This window comes from Rhipicephalus sanguineus, chromosome 3 (genome assembly GCF_013339695.2).
Source record: "Rhipicephalus sanguineus isolate Rsan-2018 chromosome 3, BIME_Rsan_1.4, whole genome shotgun sequence".
Taxonomy (NCBI): Eukaryota; Metazoa; Arthropoda; class Arachnida; order Ixodida; family Ixodidae; genus Rhipicephalus; species Rhipicephalus sanguineus.
In genome coordinates this window covers 79,421,493-79,428,390 of record NC_051178.1, presented here as the reverse complement: position 1 = coordinate 79,428,390, position 6,898 = coordinate 79,421,493, and positions in this window count along the sequence as shown.

Here is a 6,898-nt window from a genome sequence, read left to right as displayed (position 1 = left end):
CCCGAAAAATTTTAAAATTCATGTCAGTACTCCTTTAACTCTTTATGTGAATGCATTTCTATCGCGTTTATAGCATCGCACCCAGCGACTGCGCACTTTGCACTTTCTAAAATGAATGCCAAGGTGACAACAAGACGATGACTGCACAGTCTAAAATGCAAAGTAGCTATTCTTTCTAAAGTGTAGGTTACTGGAATTATTCACAGTAGAAATATAGTGTACATTATTCTAGAACAATGTACTTTAAGGTGAGGGCTCTTGCCTTTTTGGAACGATGTTGCTTGACTAGCCAGTGCACATGTACTTTCGCCGCCGGGTTAGCAGCAGTTATTAGCGGTATTTTATCACTAACACAGTGCATACAATTCAGTCACTGTTTTAGTTGTACGGATGAAGCGCTGCAAGGACGCGTAGGTTGTAGCAGGCAGACAGAATCAGTGGATCGTAAAGAAACAATGATCGGTTCTTTAAACTGGCGTAGGAGAACTTGTGTCAGCATTGAGGGATAATCGTGGAATAATGCCATGTCAAAATGCGCCCGCGTTAAAGTTGTTGATTGATTGAAGATGGCCTGTATATTTGATTTTTTTAGTGTGAGGTATAGCGACCCCATATATGGGTGGCATAAGATGCTCATTTGTCTGCACGTAAAAAATACTTGCGTACAAGTAAAACACATGTATATCGCGTCGGTTCATCGATTCGCCGAGTGCAGCGTTCGTTCTATCTTGTTTCCTGGGTCTGGTTTTATTAATTATGTGCGTCAAGGTGCATATTTGTTACAGCCATGGATGAAGTAAAAAAATAGACTAAGGGGGAGCGCATGTCACGTGACAATCTTGAAGCCTACTTATAAAAAAAAATAAAGAAACAGGCCCTGTTCACGTGAAGGCGCGCGTTACTATTGGTCGACTCGCTTTGGTTGCGTTTGCTGCGGGGGCCTAATCCTACCCAGAAGGCACCGCGCACTGGTCGGGAGGGGTGGCGTCAGAGGAGCTTGGCTTGCCGAGGCTAGCGGAAGCATGTGACGCTTCCTTCTAGTTATTTCCTTCGCCCATGGTTACAGCAACCACATTTATCTGCCAGTTATCTATCTATTCTGAATAAGCATGGTGCGCAAATAGATACAAACCCAGGACGGAAAAGAAAAGAAAGAAACATTGCTCTTTGGTTTAAAACTAGTCTTGTTTTTAACCGTTAAAAACCAACTGGGCGAAATCAAGACTTTGCTTAAGGTGTGGTGAGTAAAGCCCGGTCTGACGATTGGCACTGCCTTCGCGGTTAGGCTCGCGTCTCACGTTTTTGTCCCATCCGACTTCGATGAAGGCGACGAGGAGTATGGCGTGCGCGACCAGGAGCATCAGTAGTCTGAGCAGCCGGGGCAGGTACGCGTTCAGGGCTGCCCAGCGGATCTGGCGCTTGCGAACCTCGACGGGAAACGGAGGCGGCAACGCAGGCTTCCCGTCGCCACCGGGCGACCCGTACGCCAGCGTCGTGGTGCTGGCCGTTGCGAGGCCGGCGGACAAGCCGGAGGAAGCGGCATCGACCACGTCCACCATGACGGACGCGTGGTCTGGCAGCCGGGACATGATGAAGGACATGACGCTGTGCGTTTCTTCGATGGAGTCGTCGGCCGAGGCCAGACTCTCTTCGGACGCGCGCTGCGAACGAGCCAGAAGGAATATTAACTAGCTAGAGGACGTGACGTGAAAACACAGCAGACAGCTTGGAAGTTCCAGCGACCGGGGACAGAAGGAATTTACCACTGGCGCAGCCAGTGGGGGGAGGGGGGTTCAAGCTTCCCCCTTGCTCCGACCTTTTTTAACTTTGCATGTGCGTATGTAGTATATGTACACGCGCACATAAAAACACGCACGAACATACGTAAAGTATGGTTGAAACCCCGCTACCCCCGGCAAATATTTCTGGCTGCACCAATCGAATTTACGACCGTTTTTGTTTGTAATACCTTATTTTCATAGTCAGTAAGTGTTTGCGCATATTCTGGGATTACAGAGTGCCGCTTTAATGTAAGATATAAGGCGCCGCACAGTCAAAGGCCGAAACTGAACCATTAAACGGTGTTTACAGCGCGGACGTGCCTAAGTAGCGGGACAAGGAGATCCGCTATTCGTAAATTTAGATCCTTGTCAAGTCACCGAACCTTCAACTTTTACTGGAAGTGAAGTCTAGAACTTCGGCAAATGATACTGTATAATTTGTGTTCTATGCAGCGAAAGTGAGTTTTAGAGAAAAGAAGACAGGGGGATACGTGTAATGGACAGTAAACGCGACGCAGCTGATATTAATCACGAGTTCAATCAGCCGGGCAAGGCTATTTAGTGCAGTAATAAAAATCATTGTTGCCTGAAATAGTAGAGAAATGAACGCCAAGGCAAGCGAAATCACAGTGGAGGGCGGCATAAGACTATACGTAAGACATTACATTGCATTTCTTGCTTTAGAATGAACTATGCTAGCTGAAGGCCGAGTAAACTTGAGATCGCACGGAGAAGCCTTCCTTACGGAGTGTATTGCAAGTGATATCCCACACATAAATCACATGGTTATGTTCATCATAATAAGCAAGAAAACAAACAAAAAATGGCGTTTACACTAAGAGAGCTATCCTAGCTGGCTTTTAGATTAGTAGATTTAGTAGATTGCTTCCAGGGCAATTTTCGCTATGTCATTCGGTAAATAATGCGTCAAGATATTTTTATTTGCCAATATGGACGCGCTCGTCAATAATATTTACACTGGATAATCAAGCTTCACCTATTTCTTTTTCCTAGATGCCATTGTGGTTTTTTTTTTGCAAACGTTATCAAACACTGCGTGCCTCAGGAAAAGAGAGAAACTCCAAAACGAAATACGGGCCCGTCAAATATGCCTAAAACTACGCTTGTGGATCGCTTTTTGGATCGAAAATTAGGAAGGCAGCGTTGCACTTCAGCCATTTGCCAGTATCTGTTCTACGGCTCCCTATATTTATGAACGTGTCTAGAGCAGGACTTGTCTTTAATGGCGCACTGCATGTCGTGACGTGTGTGGATTGTCGATACATGAAAAAAAGAAAACACTTGGTTTATGTCACCAAACAGTTAAGGACAAGGAGAAGGATAAGAGAGAGACGGAGAGGTTAGCCAACGAAGAGCCCGAGTGGCTCCTTGGAGGAGGGGAAGGATTTCTGCGCTTTTACGTTCAATAACAAATATATGATTATGAGGCACGCCGCAATGGGGACGCTCGGATAATTTCTACCCGAGGAAGACAAGTTTGAGAACAAGAAAGGAAGAGAGACCACTGCGGTGCCGCCGACGTTGTAGCAGCCCTGTTACCGACGTCGCACACGGTCAATCAGTCCGGTAGCCTTCAGAAATCGCAGCTGAGCTTTGGTTGCTTTTCGCAATTGTGATGCGCAGTTCCGCAGTCTCAAAATCTTATTGACGGTGAAGGCGTTTCCGTTTCGGTTACTGAGAGCTCTACGGAGGTTTCCTATTATTTTCAAAAAAAAGGGGAAAGAACACAGAAGGTGTTCGATAGTCTCCTTGACAGCGCAGTCACGAAGAAGCCGAGGTGTTCATGTACTTACTCTAGATTTAACGCGAGACATCGCGCTGTTCCTGCTTCCTCTGGAAGAACGCAGGTCTGCTCCGACTTTTCAGGCTTCGACGAATCGGGATTTCTGAGCGAGCAACGGCTGCCGAGAGGATGATGATGATGATGATGATGATGTCCTCGTCTTTATGGCGCTCACCCACAAAGGGGGATGGGCCAGGAACCGGGCGGCAGGATGCTTGAAGTAATCACTAATTATACTAAAGACATCTTTAAATTTAGGTTAAAAAATGTAATTGTTGAAGGAGCAAGCGAACAGACTATCGTTTCGGTAGTTTCTAAGATAAATAATAACAGATTTCGAATGAAGATTATGGACAGAGATAAATAGACTAACACGGTAATCTTTTTGTTTCATTGATGTAATCGAACACAGCAGAGCAGACATCCCTGTGGCTATACCCTAACAAAGTGCCGCCAAATGATAAAATTTCTGGAACATTCATTGCTAATCCTAACTTCTTAAATGGCGCTACAAGGTATCTTTTTCTCTGATTAGAGTAGCGGCGACAAAATAAAAAGAAATGGTCTATTGTTTCAATTTCATTGCAAAACATGCATAACGAGGACGCCTTGAGGCCAGCTTTATGTAGGTAATAATTCAATTGCGGAATCCTGCATCTTAATCTGGTGTATGAAACTTCTAATTGGCGAGATAAACACCATTGTTTATTCCAGCCATATCTTAGATGTGCGAAGTCTTTAAATTTATCCAATGAGAATTTGCCTATTTCGCTTTGCAAACAAGCACTTCTGAATCTCAATGCTGTCGCGTAAGCCGTATCTGGTAAAATTGGGATGAAGGGTCCACTCAGGGCGATTGTGGCTAATGAGTCAGCCATTTCGTTCAAAGTTAATCCGCGGTGTCCTGGTACCCATAACAACTGAACTTTTTGTAAGTTTGCCGATATTAGGTGACTAAACAAACGAATGAGTGTTAAATTTGTTGTCGCAGAAAGTGCAGTACATACTGAAAGAGAATCTGTAATTATCACTGCTGTTGATTCACTTGAGGGAAGTTTGCGTAATGCTAGAACAATTGCCAATAATTCTGCTATGAATATAGCAGTATAATCTGGCAGTCGAACCGAAAAAGACCAGTCAAGAAAAGGAGAGAAGATGCCAACCCCCGCCTTTTCCTTTGATACTGATGCATCAGTCGCAATTATATTGCTTATTTTCAGGTGAGCTATATAATCTTCTAACTGGTTATTTAGATACCGAGATGGCATCTGTTTCGCATTAGAAGGGAAAATATCGTGAAATTGTATTTGAAGATTTGAATTAGGATTACCTGTTGAGACAATATGTTTAATTTTTACATTCAGTGGTTCTAGCAATGCTTGTACAAATATAATCTGTGGGGTGTGTAGTCTCGACCAATGTTTTTCAAAGAATAAACTCGGTTCTTTAATGAAAACGTAAAATGATCGTCTCGAGAGCGGTCGAAGGCCCGTTGCGGTCTCCTAGTTTCCTCAGCATACGGCTGATGATGATGATGACGTGTCTCTACACATGGCTCATATCCACACTGGGGGATTGGCCAAGAATTGTAGATGGCGCTTCCGTAATCCGCAAACGCCGCGAGGAAGATGTTCGTGGCACGTGGCGTAGAAGCTGCAATAACTAAAAGAGCAATTGTAAAGAAATGAAGTACCAGTAGCCACCGTTGAAAACAGTAGCAAATAAACACGCTGTCAATAAAAGCAGAAATAATCGAAAATCAGTGCGCATATTCAATTGAAAATAAAATAATATAAAAGAAAACGAGAATGCTGTGAGAAAAACAGAACAACTTCTTCGTCGAGTGTTGACCTCTATGGCGTCGAGGAGGATGAACCAACGGCATTTTTTGTATTACTGTAGTTATGGCAGAATGTATTTGATATAACATTTGATATTTCTTATTGCTGCATTTGCAGCAATTTGTTCAAGCAATCTTGCGAAACTGGATGCTAAATAAAGGCCTCACGTTCTCTGGTTCTTGCTTTTGTTTTTGATAATGCGATGAAACAAGATGACGCAGCCAAGGATTGTATTACTCCTCCTACGCCGCAGTCCACTATCAGGCCGTGACTACATTATTAGAGCGCATTTATTTATTACGGATAAGGTTCTTTCATAATTTATCTCTATTTTGCCATCATAATAACGCCCTCTTCACTTATCCCCGCACAGTGGGTTCGTGCCATTCCCGAAGAAATCGTGATCGTCGTCGTCGTTAACATCATTATCATTATTATCATCATAAGAAACTTAGAATAGGGATCCAGAGTAGTTTTAATGTTTTATATGAAATATACAAGGAAGAATATATATTTTCTAATGAGACCTGGTAAACTTCACTTAGTATGCTAACAAATAGTGATATTAAGGAAAAATAATTTGAATAGTTCGTTTTTGTTCATTTTGTATTGCGCTTAGTGAAACTATATACAAAGCATTAACCATACAAAGAAATATTACGCGAGGACGGAGAGCCCGTACACACATATTTATTGCCAGTGAAAAACGGCCCTTATATGCGCTTTTGTTAAACAATAATACGCAAATGCCAAGGTAATGGGCGGAAAATACGGTCACCAGAAAGAGCAAGAGGAATATGTGAAATAAAAAACAATCACAGTTTCACTTCAGGGCGAAACAATGAATGCGATAGCAACAAATTGTAATATACTAAGCAAGGGTAGCAGCTAACATTTTTGGATCCGATCTCGCGTAACTCTACAAAACACTGGTGTAAGGGAACACGGCCGCTTCAGGGTGAGAAGCGCTTTTCGTGCACTCTGTCGCCTCCACACGAAGCGGTAAGAGCACAACACGTAGAAGGGTATGCGACTTTTCTGACGTCTGCCGAGATAGCGCGTGCGCCAGCACTCGCGACCACGCCCTTCGAGCTACGCAGCCCCGCACCCTCCCCTGGCGTCTCTTCATGCTCCTTACAAAAGACGGGTGGGGAGTTTGCTCTCTGCTTGAGGAGCAATCGACGGCAGGCATCGCGCGTGGGTGATGTCGCGTGCGACCTCCGTGCGGCGGAGTTGGCCGGTTCGTTTCATCTGTGGTTCAGCTGCGTTCGTCGCCAGCGTTCGCGGGCTTTTTCTCGCGGGTAGAATGTACGATGCGCGGGGTGGTGTTATCCATTTGGACTTTATACCGAAAATGAAGGCGACGGCGACGCCATTGGCGACGATAAAAGCCCATCGAGAGAGCCCATATTATTTTAGATTATTCGAGAGTGCCGATATTATTTTTATTATTAGAGTGCGCATATACTTAG